Source organism: Pinus tabuliformis, chromosome 5_1 (genome assembly GCF_031772625.1).
Source record: "Pinus tabuliformis cultivar Carrire ecotype Pingquan chromosome 5_1, CPIR1, whole genome shotgun sequence".
NCBI lineage: Eukaryota > Viridiplantae > Streptophyta > Pinopsida > Pinales > Pinaceae > Pinus > Pinus tabuliformis.
Genome location: NC_142305.1, coordinates 296,900,623 through 296,924,445, shown reverse-complemented (window position 1 = coordinate 296,924,445; position 23,823 = coordinate 296,900,623). Strand labels below are relative to the sequence as shown.

Sequence of the window (23,823 nt, the reverse complement as noted above, 5' to 3'; positions counted from 1 at the left end):
CGGCTCAGATCTAGCCATCGGATGTGCGCCACCTGTCGCGCCTACAACCGTCAGAACCAGTGATTGGATGGGCGCCAAGTGACATCTCCCCAACCGTTAGATCCAGCGCGCGGATGGGCGCCAAGTGGCAAATTTATAACCGTTAGATCCAGTGAACGGATGTCCGCCAAGCGGCACCTCCCGTAACCGTTAGATTTAGTGCTCGGATGAGCGCCAAGTGGCAGCTCTTCAACCGTCAGATCTAGTGCACGGATGGACGCCAAGTGGCGTGTCACCAATTGTCAGATCCAGTGCACTAGATCTGACGGTTGAAGAGCTGCCACTTGGCGTCCATCCGTGCACTGGATCCGTCAGATGTAGTGCACGGATGGTCGCCAAGTGGCATTTCTCTAACCGTCAGATCCAGTGCACGGATGACCGCCAAGCGGGTCCTTCTTAACCGTCAGATCTATTTCAAAAATGGCTGGTACGTGGCGTCTCAACAACCGTCAGATATTTTTGATAGATGGCCGCCACGTGCCACCTCCACAACCGTCAGATCTAATTCATAGTTGAGCGCCACGTGGCGTTACCACACCAGTCAGATTTAGTTAACGGATGTCCACCACATGGCGGCTCCACAACCGTCGGATTTTGTTAAAGGATGGCCGGCACATGGCGCCTTCGCAACCATCAGATTTTGTTGATGGATGGCCGCCAAATGGCGCCTCCACAGCCGCCAGATTTTGTTAACTGATGGCCGTCCGTTCTGGTGATGCGATGATTCCATACATGGTGCAGTTCCAAAGCCGCTTCGGTGCTGCAGTTGGCAGGATCGAGATGAGGTTATAGTAGAAAGGCAGATCACTCTGTATTAGTTTGTTGCTTCCACATCCACGGATCGAATCCCATTCCATCCGTGCCTACCCTCTGAATATACTTTCAAAGTTGATCGATGCTTCAACTCTTGAGCGTGACTGAAGTAATTAAATATCAGTGCGGGGAAGCGGAACTGTTCTTTGCGGAACATATACACATCAACTATATACCACCTGCTGCTGCTGCAGCAAGCAAAACTCCTGTCGCCATTGCTTGTGCAGCCCGTGATTTGAACTCCCGACCATATGGTAGTGACTTTTAGAGTATTCTATTTATTAGCTTTGATACATCGCGTTATAGGTTAAGTAAAATTTTCAATTTTTAATTTAATGTAATGATTTTAATTTTGGTACATGGTTATACATTAGGGAAACTTTTATCCTTTTTAATTAAACGTAACAATTAAATTTATATAATCATTATAATTAATACTTTTTATTCGGAAAAGATAATAAAAATATTCCGAATATCTTTAATTTTAATTAAATGAATTAACTTTGTTAATGTTTTCTTTCTGGAATTCAAATTAAAAAATAACAAATATATAATGCTAATTAATTAATAATTTGAATTTACAATTAAATTAAATTTAACTATTTTACAAAAATAACTAATTAATAATGCAAATATATCAGTGGTGGAAAATATATTTTAAACATATTTAAAGCCAAAAGTATGATTATGAAATGTTTTTAACGCATTTTATTGTATTTATAACCTATTCAAAACTCTTTGATATAAATGAGAAGTGAAATTAATTCACAACAATTTTATTAATTCATATTCATTAATATTTAATTTTAATATAATATTTTTATTTTTATTTTTTACGAACTTTAAAATAGTTGTAATCTATTGAAAAATTAATGAGATAAAATGTATATAATCTTTATCTATTAAAAAATACTATTGAATATAAATAAGAGGGAAATGAATACATGTAAATCATACTTGGTAGTATTTAATTTTATTACATATTTTAAAATTTAATTATATATGATTTCTTAAATATTTACGAAATAAATTATATTGGAAAATTTAGGTCCACGGTTTCGAACCTTATGAGGACAACCCACTTAGAATTTTAAATTTATGTTTTTCCCGTATTTTAACTAAATTATTAAAAGCTTATATATTTTAACATTGTTGTTTAATGAAAGTTACATTAAAATATGTTAGCATGTTGAATATTTTTATAGTTAAATGATTTCATGATTAATAGTTTATCTTTCAAATTTTAATTTTAGTGAGTTATTTTTAAGAGAGGTAAGATAAATGTATATAAAAATAATAATTTTAGTTATTTAAATTTAAATGAGTGTATTATTTAAATTGATTTTTTATTGGGTATTTGAGTTTAGTATGGTAGAGATGTTGTAATGTCTCGTAAATATTTTGATTTAGTCAAAATAAAATAAAAATAATTTTAAACTAAAATAATAAAAATAAAAATTCTACGTTGTTGTTATTATTATTACCAACGCTAACATTTATTTTAACTGTAGATCTACTAAGTGCCCAACATGAATCAAATCTTTGGGGTGAAAATCTTAAATTCAAATGGAACTAACTTAATTTATATATATATATATATATATATATATATATATATATATATATATATATATATATATATACTTTAATTAATAATAATAATAATTTTTTTATTTAATTTAATTTAAATTTTTAATTTTGTGTAAACATAACATAATAATAATAATAATAATAATAGGAAAGTGGATTTCTCGGACTCTCGCGTGGCAAAAAAAATTCACTTCTGGTAACAAGGATCTTCCACTGTGGCAAAAAATTTCGCTTCTGATAACAAGGATCTTCCACTGTGCAGGGGCGAGGAGGCTGAACCCTAGCCGCCTCTGCCCCAGGTTTTGCCTCTGCATTTGCCCCCGATTTCGCCTCTGCATCATGGTCGGGACCGAGATCCAATGGTTTTCATTGCTACAGAGAGTGCAAGTTGGCAGTGCGTTGGCCTCTCTTTTGCTGAGATTTGGAGCGTTGAGGGAACATGGGTGTGGAGGACCTGGCCAAAACTGTTATTGTTTCGTGCCACTACAACTTGGTTGGGTGTGCTGGGGCTTCTGAAGGTTGGTGTGGAAGATAGATAGTAGCTTGTTATTTTTCTGGTTAGCCTGATACAAGAGGAGAGTTTGAGGGGGCAGGAGAGGAGTGGCTACCCATGCAGCTTTTTCCCCATTTCGTGCCTCTATTATCTGGGCTGCTAGGATTTGAGCTTACCTGTCACGGATTTTTTCTCAGGAGTTTTTCGCCTATGGTGGTTCAGTGCCGAGTCCAAGCTGTTCGTGGTCCAGTTGGTTCTGCCATCTCTCTCTTGGGGTTGCACCACTACTATTTAATTGATGTGTTTTGTAATGGGTATGGGGTTTCTCTGTTACCTCTACAAGACTGCTCCGGAGCTCAGTGTTTTGCCCCTTTGGGGCCTGTTTCTGCAGGATTGCTAGGGTTTTCATATCCGTTTTTTTTGTCGTTTGCCTTGAAGACTGTACTTCAGGATTTTTCACAAATACTCCATGTGGAGTATTGATCTGTAAGTGGCTCTACCTACTATTCTACACATGCTTTTGCATCTACAACATGTAATTTTATGAAATCAATGAAAATTACGCTTTTTCTCCCAAAAAAAAATAAAAAATAAAATAAAAATAAATAATAATAATTTGTGATCCATAATGTATATATAGTTATATTTTTAATATAGTTTAAAAATTATAATAATTTTTTAGTTAGGAAATAAATTTTATTTCCAAATTATAGATATTAATTATTTTGATAGTCTTTTGGATTAATCACATCACAAGTTGTCGGTCAATATTTCGAACCATCTAATGTGGTTCATCCTCAGGACAAAGGTGAAAAAATGAGTCATTGAATCAAAATGTTTAAATAACAAAGATGCACCTGGTTTTGAGACTTAGCCATTATGAAATAGCTATTAGGAATAACTGTGAAAAATTAGTTGAATATATATATTATCCTTTTGCTTGGGGACTTTAATGCTCAGAATGCTACTAACCAAGCTATTATGTTAAGTAACAAATCTAACCCTGACCCCTTGTGGCTTGATGAGGATGATCACGAGAAAATCTAAAGACATAATCGAGAACCTATTCGGCACCGAGCTCCTCAAACTTTGTAGTTCCCAAGACCTAATCATTTGCGATAGCATTAATAAATGGCCTCTTTGCGGTCAGATGACCCGTTCACATGGGTTGGGTAGCAACATCGTGGATTACAAACTTTGAGCTTCTTAATGGGTACACGCCTGACTCTGACCACAAACCTTTATCTTTATCCCTCAATCTTGCTATGCATACCACCCACATGCAAGAGAACAGTGAAAGAAAACGTCACATTCACTTTGATAGAAGTAAGGTCGACCTTTTCTTAAGGGATTTGGAAAGGAATTTAGGCTCTTTGACTTATAATAACAACATTGATCAAATCTATTATCAATTTACTACTACCCTTTCCACAACCATTAGAAAAATATCTAATAAGACTTCGTATAAGAAAAATAATAGAACTTCCAACCCTTGGTCTGACAAAGACTATAAAATTTACAGGAAACAATCAGAGACACCCCTAATGAAAGCATTAAGCTCCAGAATATAAGCATATACAAAAATCTCATTAAGAGAAAGAAGAGGTCATATATTAATAAGAGACAAGAGCATCTTCTCCAACTTTTTAAAGTTGCGCCCATAAAGTTTTGGTGGAATGTGCTTGTTCATAAAACTAAAGATAATCATTCTATCCCCCTAGAAAATTGGGATAACTATCTTAAGAAGTTGTATGACTCTCTGGACACCACTGACACCATCTTAAAATCTCCTATTAAGGATGATATTTTTTCTCTGGAAGACGTTGAGCCCGGGATTAATAAGCTCGCTAATGGGAAAGCCAAAGATATTGAAGGTTACCAAGCTACGATCTTTAAAATGGGAAAATCTATCCTCATTCCTCATCTCCACAAGCTCCTCAATTTGGCTGTAAAGCATGGCAGTCCTAAGGTCTGGATGCAAAGCCTTAGTGTGCCTATCTTCAAAAATGGGGACAAAATCATTCCCTCTAACTATAGGACCATTATGATTAGCCACATCCTAGCCAAGCTTTATGGGCTCATTCTGGAAAAATATCTTAGCCTTTGGCTTGAGAACCAAGGTAAAAGAGCTAAAGGGAAATCTATTTTTAGGAGACATCACTCGACCATCGACCACCTTGTCACCCTTAGGATCATCACAAAGGAATATCACAATAGTAAAAGCAATCTTTTTTGTTGTTTTGTGGACTTTAGAAAAGATTTTGACATTGTTCCCTGTGATAAGATTTTGGAGAGGCTTGAAGAGATCATGGTTCCTCCTAAAATGGCTCATCAGAGCATAGTATTGCTCCAGCGGTTGTGTGTGGAACCTCTTCATAGAGTGCAGTTGTAGTATTGCTCCATGCGGTTTTGGAACCTTATCAACAGAGTAGTAGGTCCCAATGGATTGTTGTGATATGCCTCTACAAGACTGTCATTGCCAAGCTTAAGACCAACGAATGGTGGTCTGTATTATCGGGATTAAGCAAGGTTGTCCCCTTTCCCCTACCCTTTTTGGTATTTACATCGATAAACTAGATGAGTGTCAGGAATTGCACGCTGTAAAGACACCGAGCTCGCTGGTATTATCATTACTCTTCTCCTTTATGCCGATGATATCGTTCTTCTTGCAAGGAGCCACGATGACCTAGAAAAATAGCTTAAGACTCTTCATGCCAACTACTCCCAGTTGAGTATGATAGTTAATACTAACAAGACTAAAGCCATGATCATTAATCCAAAAAGATCACCCATGATAGTTTCGTCTACGATAACCATTGTCTTGATCAGGTTTCTTCTTATAAATATTTGGGTATTGACTTTCCTCATCAGCTCAACTGGAATTATAGCATTGAGAAAATAATTATTGGAGGTTGGAAAGCTGATTATGAGCTTGAAAACAATTGTAAGCCAGCTGATCTTTACATTTGGAGTAAAAAAAGTTTTTCTTTGGGACTCTTTTCACCCCTGTTATCTTATATGGATGTGAAGTTTGGGGTGAAATAATAACCTATAGCCTCAAGATCAAGAGAAATAATCCTTATCATATCCTCTTGATCGAAGCTGGCATGTCCCCCATTTAAAGTGTGGCCATGTTTAGATATCCGATGTATAAGAAGAAGCTTAACAATATCGAATCCAAGAGGCTCCAAAAAATTGATTCTAACTTTAGTCAAAACCCCCACCTACGCCTTAAGCGCGGGTGGCATCAGGATGCTCAATCTTGGCTCAACCTTTGGGGGATTAAGGAGGAGATCATAATGGGAAGCAAGGACAATATCAAAGATACTATTACGTCCCGTTTTAAGGATAAGATGTGGGATGCTAAGGAGATGGAGGGTAAAAGGAAGCTAAGGTACTATAAGGAGGTGATCAACCCCATAACCAAAATTATCTCTCTATGTTGACTAGCACTAAGACGAAAATGAACATCGCTAGGATTAGAACTAACTCTCATGAGCTTCAGAGTGAGACTGGGCATCGATCTACTTCCAAGACTCCCTGGGATGATAGAATTTGTTAGATTTGTGATACTAACAAGGTGGAAGATGAAAATAAATTCCTTTTAGATTGCCCGACTCTTGCCCACATCCGCTCTCAATTCCCTATCATCAGTCACACCTCCAATATTCTTGACTTATTAATCCAACCCAACTATATTGATCTTAGAACGCTTGCTCTTTGATCATAGAAACAAGATTTTGAAGAATGACAATTAGACACTATTTTCTTGAGGTCCGATAGACCACATTCGTCGTAGTGGACGTTAATCATCATCATCATCATCATCTTGTTATGTTTTATTTTATTTTATTTATATTTTTAATTATAATAATATATAAAAAAATAAAACACAACAAAATGATAATATATATATTCAACTAATCTTTAACAGCTACAATGATAATATATATATTCAACTAATTTTTAACAGCTATTCCTAATAGCTATTTCGTAATGGCTAACTCTGGAACTAGATGCATCTTTGCTATTTAAACATTCTGATTGAATCATTTTTTCAACTTCGTCCTGAGGATGAACCACATTAGATGGTTCCAGAGGTTGACCAACAACTTATAATGTGATTAATTCGAAAGACTTTATTAAACTTAGTATGGATCACAAAAGTCTAAAATCAAGATATTATTTATTATTTGATATATATATATAATTTTATTTTTTATTTTTATAATAATAATTGTTAATACTATCAATTACTTCCCACCATAATTTAAGCAAGTTTTCGCATAAAAAATGGATAGGAATAAGATGTAAAAATATAGTTACAAGAGTGACTTCCCACCATTATTTATGTTTTCTTCAACAATTATGTAGGAGGAAAATTGTAAATGTGTATACTTACTAGTGGTTACTACCCACCAAAATTTATGCAAGTTATTCTATTTGACCAAGCAATTTACATCCACTACTCCCAAAGCAAGACTGTAGGATGATTTGTCTATCAAGAATTATTAATGTAAATGATAAATATTTATACAATTTTTCATAATTTCTCACTTGAGTTGGAGGGACTAAGTTGCCCTGCAAAACAAATTACAATATAACAAATTAGATTTTATTGTTTTTATTACTTTTAACTTTTTATTATTAATTGAGCCACCATTTAAATGTTCATACTACAACATCTTCACCATACTCATACTGGACTCTATATTAATTTTAGTTTACTTTAGAGTATTTTTTGTCTCGTCATTCCGAACATTCCTTTACCTATTGGAGCTAGTCATTCATGAAATGTTATGAAACGTCATGATTGTGTTGCTTTATGAGTGGTAGTGGTAGTGGTAGTGGGCCACTTGATCAAAAAATGAATATAATAAATTGACAATTGCTAGCATTGTAATCTTCTTCACTTGCATTGAGATCTCAAACAACTACTACATTAGGTTAATCTATTGGTTATTTGGATCAATCTTAGTGGCTATTTGGATCAATCTTAGTGGCTAGTGCAAATCATTTTCAGTGTTGACTTGTTGATTTATCTAGCCTTCAACAACTTGTACTCGCAACACCTTTATCAATCATTTATCTAGGTGCAAGAATCAATAGTTACCCTTCTTATGTTGTATCCTCTTCAATTTATTAGTTGGATTGCTTGTCAATTTGCTTAGGTTGGCCAACCTTTTCATGTCAATATAGACAACCATTAATTTGTCATTTTCCTTATGTTGTATCCTCTTCAATTTATTAGTTGGATTGCTTTTCAATTTGCTTAGGTTGGCCAACCTTTTCATGTCAATATAGACAATCATTAATTTGTCATTTTCCTTTTGAATTAATATGTGACTTGTTCTAAATGGGTTTGGCTTCTTTCTCCAATTATTCTTGGCTTTAATAGTCATTACCTTACTATCGACATCTTTCAATGTCCATACCCTTTTTATGTTTGATCTTCTTAGCAATAATAATTACACTTTTGTTGTATCCTCTTCAATTTATTGGTTGGATTGCTTATCAATTTGCTTAGGTTGGCCAACCTTTTCATGTCAATATAGACAACCAGTGATTTGCCTTTTTCTTTTGAATTAATATGTGACTTGTTCTAAATGTGTTTGGCTTCTCTCTTTTTATTCTTGGCTTTAATAGACATTACCTTACTTTCAACATATTTCAATGTCCATACTTAAACAAGTTTAACTCTCATTGGAGAGACATTTGGAGTACATAATAGTCATCACCTCACTATCAAATATCTTTCAATGTCCATTCTTCAAACAAGTTGACGTCTCATTGGAAAAACATTTAGAGTACACCTAGGTATTCCCACAGGGCATACTTTTCGCATTCAAAAAAAATTTGTGATTTTTCGTCAAGATCACTAAAATTCATGGCAAGTAATTAGCATTGAGACTCAGATAGTTCTCCCTTACACACACCTCAATTTCTCTATATAGATGTTCAATGTCTTACCCCTTACACACACTTCAATTGCTCTATATAAATGTTCAATGTCACATTTAAATATAATGTAGAAAAACAAACATTCTATAAAAACCATTCGTTACACAATGACAAATTGTCTCTGCATAACACAAACAAACACGGATGATTCTATCTTTTTATTATGTGTTGTTCTATCCATTATGTGAACTCACTTAAATTTGAAATCTCTTCCTTGCATTGAAGCAATTATCATTAAATCAACTTTTCCAAATTCTATATGCATCTATCTTGTATATCTTCACAAAAATCTAAAACTTGCATGGAAATTTTGTTTTTATGAAAAAGGATGTCCTTCTGAGTGTTATGAATAATATTATAATAAATGAAAATCATATGAGTTGAAAGAGGGTTACGAATAATATTCTAATGAAATGAAAATCATATGAGTTGAAAGCATAATCTTATCAATAAGTAATCAATGTTTCATCAATTAAGATCATGTGTCTAAACCTCTTAAGAGCATCCAAAAGGGTCCCTGAGGGCAACTCAGCGCTCAACATTCTAAAACCGGCATCGATATTTTGTTTTAATGAAAAATGAAACCCGTCCCTCTTGGAGTTATGAATAATATCCAAGTGAAACGAAAATCAATGTCAATTAAATATGAGTTGAAAGCATAACCCTATCATTAAGTAATCAACATTTTATCAATTAAGATCACTTGTCTAAACCTCTAAGAGTATCCACTAAAGAGTGACTAAGGACAATCACACAACTCAACTCTCAGTATTCCAAAAACTTATGCACACTCAATGTTCTAAAAACTTATGAGTGCCAGTGAAATATGAAAATCAATGTCAATTAAATATGAGTTGAAAGCATAACCCTATCATTAAGTAATCAACATTTTATCAATTAAGATCATTTTTCTAAACCTCTAAGAGCATCCACTAAAGGGTGACCAAGGACAATGACACGACTCAACTCTCAGTATTCTAAAAACTTGTGAATATTTTGTTTTCATTAAAAAAAAGCCTCAGCCTCTCCGTTTGAGGGCTATGAATAATATCCCAATTAAATGAAAATCAATGTCAGTTAAATATGAGATGAAAGCATTGATTTATGATCATGCAGTTGAAAGTATTGATTCATGATCACGCAATTCAATTTTTCTTTTCCATATATTTAGAAGAATTTCATGAGCTTCAAATGGTCATTTTAATTTTCATTTTCCATATATTTAGAAGAATTTCATGAGCAATAAGAAATCTTGTTAAACTCTATCAATAAGTAATTGAGTGTTTCCTCAATTAAGAGTGTGTGTCTAAACCTCTAAGAGCATCCATTAAAAGGTGAACAATGTGCCTAAACCTCTAAGAGCATCCACTAAAGGGTGATAGAGGACAATGACATTATTTTGGCATTATTTCCATTTGGAGTGTGTCGAGAAGTAAAGTTGTGTATGCTATAAAGCAGGGCTTAACAAGTGGAGAAGAGAAGAAGAAATAAAGGTTAGTAAATCAAGCTTATTCCAACAATGAACAATGGTACAACGGGGCTTAACAAGTGGAGAAGAGAAGAAGAAACAATGGGTAGTAAATCAAGCTTATTCCAACAATGACCTTATCCGATTGCTTCCCAACTAAACAACACTTATAATCTGCCAATTTACAATAACCTATATTCTCTGCCAATTTACAATAACCTATATTCTCTCCATGTTATTAGGGTAGTAAATCAATGTTATTAGGGTAGTAAATCAAGCTTATTCCAACAATGACCTTATCCGATTGCTTCCCAACTAAACAACACTTATAATCCGCCAACTTATAATAACCTATATTCTCTCCATGTTATTAAAGCAGCTAGCATTCGTAGATAGTTACAAGCGCTAGAAACATGCAAAGCTAGCATTCGTATATAGTTACAAGCGCTATAAACATGCAAAGTCTTGTAAATAGCATAAATACCTCTCGCAATTACCAGTGGCATAAATGAAGCCTCCTATCAAGCTTATATCCAAAATGTAAATAGCATAAATACCTCTTCTCGCAATTACCAATGGCATAAATGAAGCCTCCTATCAAGCTTATATCCAAAATGTGTTATATCACAACTTTAGAAGGAAGGAACTCTCCATCACTGCAGCAATGAAAAGCTTGATATCCAAAATCTGTTATATTGCAACTTCCGAAGGAAGGAACTCTCCATAAAAAACAATGACAAACAATGCAGCAATGAAAAGCTCGATATCCAAAATGTGTTATATTACAACTTCCGAAGGAAGGAACTCTCCATCAAAAACAATGACAAAGGCTGCAGAAATGAAAAAATAGGCGCAGTATCCCATCAACTGTGTTATATTACAACTTCCGAAAGAAGGAACTCTCCATCAAAAACAATGACAAAGGCTGCAGCAATGAAAAAATAGGCACAGTATCCCATCAACTGAAAGACATCTTTATCAAGATGTTTAAAGAATAGTCATCAAACAAGAACAACAAGTCCATTAATAACAAAACACAAAGGCTGCAGCGGCGATGAAAACATATGAGCAACATCCTATCAACTGCTTTCAAAGATATCTTTATCAGATATCTGTATCAATATGTTTAAACAATAGTTATTAAACAAGAACATCAAGGCTATCAAAAACAAAACACATGTATCCCATCAACTGCTTTCAGTATATCAATGTTTAAACAATAGTCATCAAACAAGAAAGTTTGACAAGAATGTTGGTTGAGTCAATTGCAGAAACTCATGCATAATTAATGTTTTCTCAATTGGATGAATTAATGTTGGTTGAGTTAATAAAATATAATATGAAAAATACTCATAAACCAGGTTTGTATGAGTGCATATGAAAAATACTCGTGGTACAAAGAAAGGTTTCAAAAATAGAAACCGAGAAATTCTCGGAAAGAATATTCATGAATTATGCTCCAATGACAATGAGAGACTTTCAATTTTTACACAACCTAGAAAAAATAGTGACCAGGATTGCACCTAGATACTCATTTAGGTATGATTTCCAGTTGCTTAACCTCATCTATAGGGTTGAACAATATCTGATGAAAATTACAATCTTGATAGAATGCCTCAAAAACTGGAACACAAGTGAGACATTTCACTGACAATACGCTACCATTACTAATGGTATTCATGTAAATAAAATACAAAGAGTCAGTAGACACTTGTTCTTATGTTTTCATTGAACTACCTTGAGGGTGGTTTCGAACCTTTGTTAATTCATGTTGGATTTGATCTGACAATTCCATTATTTGGGGTAGCTCCAACACACCACTTCCCTTCTTACTCTGAAGCTTCAATAACATGAACTCCTCCATCTGTCATTCCAAGAACGAATTGATTCGGTTCGGATGGATGTGATGCAACGACTAGAGGATAGGCATTACTGCTTCATCTTTATAGAATGCCTCAAAAACTGAAACACAAGTGAAACATTTCACTAACAATACACTACCGTTATTCATGGTATTCTTGTAAATAAAATACAAAGAGTCGGTAGACACTTGTTCTTATGTTTCCATTGAACTACCTTGAGGGTGGTTCCAAACCTTTGTTAATTAATGTTGGATTTGATCCAACAATTCCATTATTTGGGATAGCTCCAAAACACCACTTCCCTTCTGACTCTGAAGCTTCAATAACATGAACTCTTCCATCTGTCATTCCAAGAACGAATTGATTCGGTCCGGATGGATGTGTTGCAACAACTAGAGGATAGGCATTACTGCTTCATCTTTATAGAATGCCTCAAAAACTGGAACACAAGTGAGACATTTCACTGACAATACGCTACCATTATTCATGGTATTCTTGTAAATAAAATACAAAGAGTCGGTAGACACTTGTTCTTATGTTTCCATTGAACTACCTTGAGGGTGGTTCCGAACCTTTGTTAATTAATGTTGGATTTGATCCGACAATTCCATTATTTGGGGTAGCTCCAACACACCACTTCCCTTCTGAGCTTCAATAACATGAATTCCTCCATTTGTCATTCCAAGAATGAATTGATTCGGTCCGTATGGATGTGATGCAACGACGAGAGGATAGGCATTACTGCTTCATCTTTATAGAATGCCTCAAAAACTGGAACACAAGTGAGACATTTCATTGACAATACGCTACCATTATTCAGGGTATTCTTGTAAATAAAATACAAAGAGTCAGTAGAAACTTGTTCTTATGTTTCCATTGAACTACCTTGAGGGTGGTTCCGAACCTTTGTTAATTATGTTGGATTTGATCCGACAATTCCATTATTTTGGGTAGGTCCAACACACCACTTCCATTCTTACTCTGAAGCTTCAATAACATGAACTCCTCCATCTGTCATTCCAAGAACGAATTGATTCGGTCCGGATGGATGTGATGCAACGACTAGAGGATAGGCATTATTGCTTCATAAATAAGCCAAACAATAATTAAATCATAAATTGCCTTGAACAATAAATTAAATCATAATATGCACTTGTCAAAAGCCAAATCTGAAAAATAGATGTATCAACCATGACAGAATGGAAGAGCACATTGACATGGTCATTCCCGATGGTAAATATGCAGAAGGTGCAATGTGACAGTGAGGCCTCAAACATTCTGCACCAAACACTCCAACTGCACCATCGCGGCCTCAAACATTCTGCACCAAACACTCCAACTGCACCATCGCATAAACTAGGACGCTGTCACATGAATAATATATGGCACTTGAAATAGGAGCAGATAAGGAATCATGAGGATACCACTGCAATGCAAGCATGTAACAAGGATATCCAATCAGATACAGAAGGTAAGTGACATTATACAACCGTCTATGTTTGAATTCAAGACTGCTTACAAGTACTTAATAGTGCAAGCGCTCCAACTTGGAAGCATTATATATAGTAAGCTGGCTCTCATGCACGACCGAAAAGTGAATTTAATCATTATGATACTGTGCTGTTGTATCAGTCCAACAAGTGAATTTAAACATTATGAAACTGTACTGTTGTATCCCCGACTGGTGGTGATGATCTTCCTGGCTTGTCCCACCCATCTATGCACCAGAGACATAACTGCCAAAAGACGTGGTTGTGAGTACATGAACATTTCTAGTTGGTAAATTTATGTAAACTTTAAAGCGAACATCATGGAGTCAGACTTATATAATAACAAAAGAAACGATATACTTGGAGCGTATAACTGGGCATCAACTCCAGAAGACACCAATACACTCAATACATGTGAAAAATCCAGGCCTTTGGTTTTCTTTTGGTGGCCCTTGAGCTTTGTTCTTACCTTTAAAAATTCCAATAAGTTCAAGTTCAGAGCATGCCACTTGTCATTTTTGGTAAAAGGGAACAATGAAGAAAAATGAAAAGAATTTTAAATTTAAAGATTTATTCACAGGCAACACCTCATCAACTAGAACATTGTATGTTTGAATTGATAAATCCTCTATGCTAATTGCAATGATGTTATTGTCCTGAGGGTGGAAAGCCAGAAAAGTGGCTCAGGAGAAGGTGTCATGAAAGTTGTCATGACCTGCAATGAATCACTAATTAGCATGTCATGAAACCAATGATTTAGATAAACTTAGCCTATAGTGAGGAACATTACACAAGAACCTTCTAGAATGATCCTGAACTGAACACCATTACCCACATAATATGTGAAAGCTGAAGGTCAGACATTAAAGCAGACCAATGTACCAAAACTGAAATTATATATATATATATATATATATATAATTGGAAACATTAAAGCAGACCAATGTACCAAAACTGAAATTATATATCTATATATATATATATATATATATATATATATATAATTGGAAACATTAAAATGAAACTGGTCTTTAGGTAAAAGTCTCTGTTACCTTAAATGTCATCATATTGAATAAGGAGACCTTGCCACCGGAAGCAGACATCACATAGGAATCATTCTTAGACAAAGATATACAAGCAACGGCTTCTTCTGGAATTGTATCACCAATGTCATTATTCATAACAATCCCGCTAGCTGGCTGCCACATCTGTGGTGGAATACTCATTGTAGACTGTGGAACAAAAAATTAACTCTTAGTTACGAGTAAATCATTACTGCATAAAATACAGCAGCAAATTATGTATCCAAAAGTATAAGAAACAAATAAATAAATAAAACAAGCTAAAACAAAAAGGAAGTAAACAACAACTACTAAAAAACCCCACCTTTCTATATGGATTCCAGTCACTCCGTGGCCATTTTCATAGCTTACGGAGAGCATTGGATGCCAGTGCTAAAACAACAACACCGGAATTGGTGTATATCAGTCTTACTACCTGCAAGAAATAGCACATTACTTGTTTGAATCAATATCGACCGAAATACTTGTCAGGCAACCTGAGAGACCTACACTGACCCGAATCAGTGATTCAGTCAATTTCCCATTCTTGTTCGTCTGTAACCTCATCTAGAAGCCTTGTAACCTCATCTAGAAGCCTTGGTTTAACATCTGGGATCTGATTCAGTCAATTTCCCATTCTTGTTCATCTGTAACCTCATCTAGAAGCCTATTCTGCACACATGTCTTGAATGTCAGATACCCGTTCTTGTTTGTTTGTAACCTCATCTAGAAGCCTTGGTTTAACATCTGGGGTCCGACTGCTGTATATACTATTCTGCACACGTCATGAGTGTCAGATAATTGTTAGAATCCATTGATCATATCATCCTATTCCTATAAAAGATATGCCAAGGTATGCCAAAATAATGGCTAATAGAGCATTTGAAAGGGGAAAAGAACAAATATGCTATATGGAAACTTGAAAGCAACAATATCGGGACTCTGGAGTGAAAGTTTAGAAAATGATAAGACAAAATAAACTGAATATGGCTGGACAAATATGCTAGATTCTAAAGAAATAAGTCTAGGGGAAAGTTCTTACAAAATTAGTCATTGATATTGCAGGTGGAATTCTCCCTGAACGTTCTACAGCGCTGGGAAGGGAACCAGGAGCAGTGACTGCAGGAGGCATAACATTCACAATTGAAGTCTCCATAGTAAAAATGATCTAGTTAGAGTCAAAACTTTACCATTAATTAGCAGTGCATGTACATAGCAAATGTGCATGGAAGAAGCAATTTACCTTTGTTTCCATTTTCTCTGGTGGCACCCTCGTTCCCTCAAAGGATCTACTCTACAGCATGCCAATTAAGCGAAATCCCTCATCATTGGCTAAGATCCTTATGCCATTGTCATTCGTTGTGACTGCCAACAGGGAACCATCTTTACTGAAACGAAGGGAACCATCTTACTGAAACGAAGGCCGGGACTAGCCTGCAGCTTTTTGGAAATAACACAAGGATTATACAGTGAGATGTGATCAAGAAAACTTAAAATAATGCGTCAAAACCTTTTTGGGTCAAAATCACTATCTCTCAAACTCTAAAAATAAACCATCCTCATCAACTTCTTACCAAACTACCCTCAACATCAATAGTTGTCAGGATACTGGTGTTATCCATGTCCCAAAACATTATTTGAAATTCATCACCAGCAGCCAAGGACCTATTCCTAGTTGTATCAAATTGCACAACACCTGAGAAACCCTTCCTAAAACCATAATATGTCCACTTGATTGTTCCCTCACTTTCATTCCACTCAACCAGGTATGAATCACCATTTTTAACTTGTTCCACAGGAGAAGATCCTAACAAAAATACAAATGATTATATACTTCAGAAAGGGCATAGTCTTGACAAAGCAAATATAGAAAATTGGAGAAAGTAAAACTCAGATCCACATGAAGACATTTTAAAAAACTAAACACCATTCCAAGTTGACATTTTACCTTGTTGCTTCAGCACTATAAGCCATTGTAGTGCACCATAGGCGCGGAGCATTATAGTCCACCCTAGATCCTGCAAGATCATACAACCAGGCTTTGATCTTTCCATCAATAGTTGTAGAAAAAATAAACTGTATATGAACAAAGAATCATAATCTATCTATCCTTAGTGCAATAAACTATATCTCATATGGCCAAAAATTCACAAGCCAAACATCAAACAAAAATAGGATATGCAATATGTAATGTAACTTCAAAACAACTAGAATTTGATATTACTCAACTGCAATGCACATAAATTGTTCAGGTCTTAAGAAACAAAGTACCTGAATATTTTCTTACTCGTGAGGACAAACAGAATATACAGGTCCTTCATGACATTCAAATGTGTACTGTTGTTGACCAATTATTGCATCCCACACCTACAAGCACAAACATTTTTTTTTCATATACAGATAAGTAAACGACAACTAGAATGAGTCTGGACACATATGATAAAGCAGATTACCTTGATGGTCTTATCAGCCCCACAAGTAATTATGCATATCTGGGAGGAAGGGTGTGAAAAAGCAATACCATTCACACCACCAACATGTGCATCAATCTGTATAAATTATATCAATGTTAATAAATTATACTATCAATACAAACTTACTTTTATAGACCTAGAAGAATGTACAAGTTTGCCTTTAAGCATGTACGCAAACCTCTAGATGTTGTCTCAAATCGCCTGCCACAGGTAAGAATATATGTGAACTATATGCTTGGAAAATGCAACTCCTATAACACATATGCAGGCACGTCAATATCTGAATAGAGGGAGTAGCACACCATTGTGTTGGTACGCAACCAACCAAAAGGAGATCAGAGGAATTTGTAGATGACATTATTGCAAATCACTGGCATTGATGTATAAAGAAGGAAATGATATCAAAACATCTTATTAATAAACACAGAGTATAGATTAAGTTACCATGGACTGCAGATTACCTTGATGGTCTTATCATCCCCACATGTAATTATGCATATCTGGGAGGAAGGGTGTGAAAAAGCAATATCATTCACACCACCAGCATGTGCATCAATCTGTATAAATTATATCAATGTTAATAAATTATACTATCAATACAAACTTACTTTTTATAGACCAACAAGAATGTACAGGTTGGCCTTTAAGCATGTAAGCAAACCTCTAGATGTTGTCTCAAATCGCCTGCCACAGGTAAGAATATATGTGAACTATATGCTAACCAGGCATGTCAGTATCTGAATAGAGGCATTTGTAGATAACATTATTGCAAATCACTCGCATTATTGTATAAAGAAGGAAATGATATCAAAACATCTTATTAATAAATACAAAGTATAGATTAAGTTACCATGGACTACCCCATCTAGGCTCCAAATACAACGATTCACTGATAAAGCGGGATCTTTCACAAGAGCAGCCTAAGAAAACATAACAAAACATGTAGAAGAGTTTACCTAAGGCGAGTGCTAATGATCAACTCCAATAAAGAACTCTAAATTCTTTTCAAAATCAATTCATACATGTACATTTTTCCAATTTAAATTACAGAACATCTATTGCATGGGAATCAGACCGAACGAAATTTCCCAAACCTTAAAGTTCCTATAAGCTAATCTTTCTTGAGATGCCACTTCCCAAATTGCAGTGTCACCAACATTGTGTTCCTCTAAATTCTTTTCAAAATCAATTCATACATGTACATTTTTCCAATTTAAATTACAGAACATCTATTGCATGGGAATCAAACCGAACGAAATTTCCCAAACCTTAAAGTTCCTATAAGCTAATCTTTCTTGAGATGCCACTTCCCAAATTGCAGTGTCACCAACATTGTGTTACAATCCAACTGATCGATAAAGCCAGCAATCCAAATTTGAACCACTAGCCAGCGTGAACATATTTATAAAGATAAAAGGTACATCTTCCAAATTAAGATAAGGAATTTATTTAAATGAAGAATTCTATTGAATGGAATTTGAAATCACCTAGCAGAATTGTTTGCTGCAGAGGATGGAAATCCATACTCATAACATTTGAACCCTGATTGAGAGTATTTGCTTTGTTCGAAAATGAAGAGGGCGATATGTAACAATGCCAACTAATGAATAACAATGTGATACCTGACAATATTAAACATTCCCATCTACTCAAAGATGCAAGGCCTTGTTAATTTTCTTTGATCATATAATATTTATTCAAGTGGCCCAAGGTTATAATGTTGAGCTCAATAAATTAGCAAATTACTTTGTATTAATAGGAGATGGAAAAGTATCAATTACTAATTATGATTGGTGTTCAATGCTAGATGATTGAACTTAATTGCTTTCCCTAAGATTATTGAAATTAAATGCTTGCTTAGGGCATCTGACCACTCATAATAAGACACGGGCAATAAATTGACTAGTTTGGATGATCATGGCCGATTGAACTGAAATTGCTTGCCCTAAGATGATTGAAATTAAATGCTTGCTTAGGGCATCTGACCATTCATAACAAGACACGGGCAATAAATTGACTAGTTTGGATGATCATGGCCACTGTGAAGGATGAGGCCTTCACCCAAGATGTTTTCCATGTATCACACCTAGGCTCTAACTATTATGACTCGTAGAAGATATTAATACTAACAATACTCATGCTCCTGAACATACAATCACTCTATGAGAAATTTAGATACGTGGGATTTAATAGAACATTTATACTTTAAGAAGATAAGATTAATATTCAGATCTTTATATAAGTTGTAGCATTAACATTATATCTTATTTGGAAGAGTTGGTATCCTGGTATCAATATTGAGTTTTAGCTATTAAGAGGAATAGAATACGAAATCAAGGAAATATCTTCGAGTATCTTTAACTTTGATAAGGGATGGCCCTATATCAACATGTATTTTCTAATCTTACCTTAGCTCTTTTCTCTTTCCTTTTATCTTGCTAGTCTCTATTAGAAAATTCTAAATGAATAAAGGGCCACTTCCCACCAACAATGTTGTGGAAGATTTATGGGTCTACTAGTTTTCCATGTATCACACTCAACGAAATATCTTCAAGCATCTTTAAACTTTGATAAGGGATGACCCTATATCAACATGTATTTGCTAATCTTACCCTTTAGCTCTTTTCTCTTTCCTTTTTTCTTGCTAATTTATCTTGCTAGGCTGTATTAGAAATTTTCCTTTGATTCTACATGAATAAAGGGCCACTTCCCACCAGCAATTTTGTGGAAGATTTATGGATCTCCTTGGATGCTAATATAGAGTACTAAAAGAGAATTTAATAAGTTGAAAGACACCATTAAAAAAACTCGACATTGAATATGATCGACTTCGCTAAAACTCAATAATTGAAGAGAATGAAGCAGCTCTTAGCATCCACCACCAATTGCTGACAGATTAAATCAAGCATTAAATATACGGACAAGAGGATGGAAAGGGTGAAGCAAAATGTTGAAACAGAATTGGATCCTCCCAAGACTGCAATTGCAAAACCAATACCGGTCATTTGGCAAGTACAAGCTCGCCATTGTTTTGAGACAAACCAATATTCAACCTTTAATTTAAACTCGAGTAAGGTAAAAAAGCAAAGCTGACAAGAAGTTTTTCAGCATTTTGGTCTCATTTTTGCATGAAGCTATAATATGGAAGCTCTCAACGAGGAGTTTCCAAAAAGAGTTCATTTCTGTTTGAAGTCCTTAACATCACTTATGTCCAATATGTATATTAGATTTGATCTGTTGTAACAAAAATTGAGAGGGTAAAATTTATCCACAGATGGAGTTTACCCTTCTCATGGTCACGCGTAAGATAAGCCTCTCATTAGTTCTGGTGGTGGACTATTATCCTCTCGTTAGTTCTGGTGGACTATTATCCAATTGTAGGCAGTTGAACGCCAAGGGATACAATAGGCACCATAGAGAGATTCTCACAATCTGATCCATGTGGAGGTAAGCATAGGAGAAGGAAAGGCCCTAAACATTCACATTTTTTGTTTGAAAAAGTTAGGATTGCTTCTATCCACATCAAAGCTCTGGATGGACTCGGTCTTGAGGTTAATTAAGAAATCCAATCAGGAAGATGTTCCAGCCAAGGAGATCAAAGAATTGTTGCTGCAGACAATCAAGATGGATTGTAGTAAATATAACTTACTACACACCAACAAATGCCTTTTATTATTTCAGTCAGAATTTAAACTAGAACACAACAAATTCCCATTGTGGGAACCCTCTATCTAGAGACCTTTTGATATAGAAGATCAAACAAACTTTCTCTGAGAACTTGTGAAGGTTAGCTGAGACAGCCTTGAAGCTATCCACATAGCAAATTGTTTGTAGTATTTCAGTATAGTCATGTCATAGTAATTTGAATTAATAATCTTCTATGTACTCTTGTAAAGGCCGACATTTTGGCAGTTTGTTTAAGAGATTCATAGTGAGGAGACAATTTTTTATTGCAATGCCTCTCTATACAAATAAATCCTTACCAAACCCAACTTTATGACTACCATTGATGCTTATGTTTAGTGGGTGGTTCTCGATACCTTCTAGGTGATCTTAGGGCTTCCTTCAGTTGTTCATCACACATCAAACGGAAAGGCTTACTAGTCTCGAGCAAGTTGCTCATCACACATCAAACGGAAAGGCTTACTAGTCTCGAGCAAGAACTTTTGGGAGAGACATCTATTGCTTCAACAACTTCTTATTTAGATAGTGGATTTGTGTACATAAGGTCGAGCTATGGAGATTTATAACTTATTAAATTGCACCAGGAGCTAGATGTCTCAAGTACACACGTAGAAGTTTTGGAAAGATATGTAAATATCGTTCGAATAACAGGATTTTGTATTTTAGAAGAAAGTCAAGCATAAGGTCAAATTTTTACCTGTTATGGAGGCATTTAAGGAGGGTTTTCTCTCATAGTCCGCAATGATGAGCAAGCATCAACAGAGCTTTAGGGAAAAAAGGAGATTTGGTCATATTTGATAGTACCCGCTAGATTTTCTATTATTATAGTCACAATATTACTCGAATTCTTTTGACCATTACAAGGGGTAATATTGTCTATTTGAAAATTGGAGAAAAATTTGGCCATTGAGTTTGATATAAATCCTATTGGTGATGATCCTCTGTAGATTGGATGGGCATATATTTAACTTTATATTTAATATGAGCATAGGGAAATTATTTGATGAGAAAAAGATTCCATTGGGTATGAAAGCTATCAGTCTTCGCACTTCTCGGTCTGGGAATTCAATGCATATGAAAGATCGAAGCCCAGCTATGATGAAATGCAAGGAAGGATCCCTGTAGCTACAATTGTATCTCTGCAAAAGAACATGTAGTTGATGTATTGATGAAGTATGAGACTAGCTAAGGATTGTGGTTGTCTCCCTAGTTGAGAGGGAGTAAGGATTTCCTCCCTGATTGAGAGGGAGTGATGAGCACCGTATTCTCCATGTGTCATGCACTAGGCCATGAAGAAAAAATGAAGAAGAAGTGATCGTGAGTGAAACATAAGATCATATCACTCTACACTAACAAAAGTCAATCCTTGATCCCATATCAAGTTGTTGGACACCATGCATCCTAGTCATAGGGAGTATGGCAGTACATGATGCGTCCATCAGTAGTGCTATGGTCCCTAACCATCTTTTCCCAACTCATTGGCCAGATGAGAGGTACTTCCCATGAGTCCCGGACTCTATGGGTAGGATGTGTGTCGGGGCATCAACAGAAGAAGGTGAACCACTCATCCTGCTCATATACCATAGGAGAAGGTGAACCACTCATCCTATGCATATGTCAATCGTAGGGGAAGGTGAACCACTCACCCTACATGCATGTGTCCGGGTAGGGGTAGGTGAACCACTTACCCTACACACATGTCAACCATAATGGGGTATCACAGGGGAAGGTGAACCACTCACCCTGTATCCAGCACACCACTAGGGTAAGGTGAACCACTCACCCTATGGTCACTCGTAGCTCCAAGAAATACCCCACGCCCCCAGGAGCTCCCAGAGCTTTATGTCCAACTCATACGGGACACTCACAGGAGGGTCGTTCCATGAATCCAAGTCTCTCTCAGAAGGTTAAGATTTTGACTTTCCCCAAAGGCTTTATGAGAATGTCTGCAACCTGCTCATCTGTCCTGATGTGATAGAACCTAACTGCTCCCCTTTGTACCATATCTCAGATAAAGTGGTATTGTTAGCTCTGTTACAGGTTGTTGATATTCAAGGAGCCAGAGTAAGCTCAGTCCTCGGTTTTGCTCAAAAGAGGCCTATACTAGTTATACTCGCCCTTCCCTTCACCTCACTCATCCTCGTTTCACCTCCATTTCCCAGATCTCTTGTTAAATCACATATAGGAACTTTTGCTCTTAACCCCGAGCGTGGAGTTTAAACCATCATATAACTATGTTCACGTGACTCTGCGCCTTCACAAGATTTTTCCCCGTCACATCCAAAAAAACCTGTGCGATCAAATCCACACTGTCCGATCACCTCCACCACAATCAGACGGCGATCGCTTCCACCTACCGCTCAAACCCATTTTCCCGCCTGATAAATTCCGCGCATCTTCAACACCCGATGACCATTGGATCTGTCTGTCCCGACATCCGAAAGCCTGCATCCACTCCGCCTCCGTATCACCCGATACTCTCCACCAAGCGATCCCCGCCGTCTATCTGTTTGATCCAACGACTGATGTCTTCCCCTCCGCCCTACTCGTACATCCGCCATGCACTCCCCTTGCCCTGATCTTTCCGTGTGCCCGAAGGACGAAGATGACCGTCTACCTGTACCTGGTGCATTTCCTCTCCAACCACCGCATTCAACAGACTGTATACCTGAGAAGAAGAAGGACAAGGCTCGAGCAAAAATTTACATTTAACAAGCATGGCATTTTAGCTTATATGACACTCCAGCCACTTCAGAGGACAACAGAGCACCCGAGGAGATCAAATCCATCTGCTACAGCAAGCAATTGCACTCAAAAGTTCTGCCAGACAGTTAAAGCGGTTGGTGGTCAATTATGACCCCTCCATACTTAGAATGGCCGAGTGCCTT

The 23,823-nt window shown here is 36.0% G+C and overlaps 1 pseudogene; it reads right to left on the bottom strand.

The window, feature by feature from the left end:
- Nucleotides 1-13,983: 13,983 nt before the first annotated feature.
- On the bottom strand, nucleotides 13,984-23,496 carry LOC149164521 (protein TOPLESS-RELATED PROTEIN 2-like; annotated as a pseudogene).
- Nucleotides 23,497-23,823: the final 327 nt, after the last annotated feature.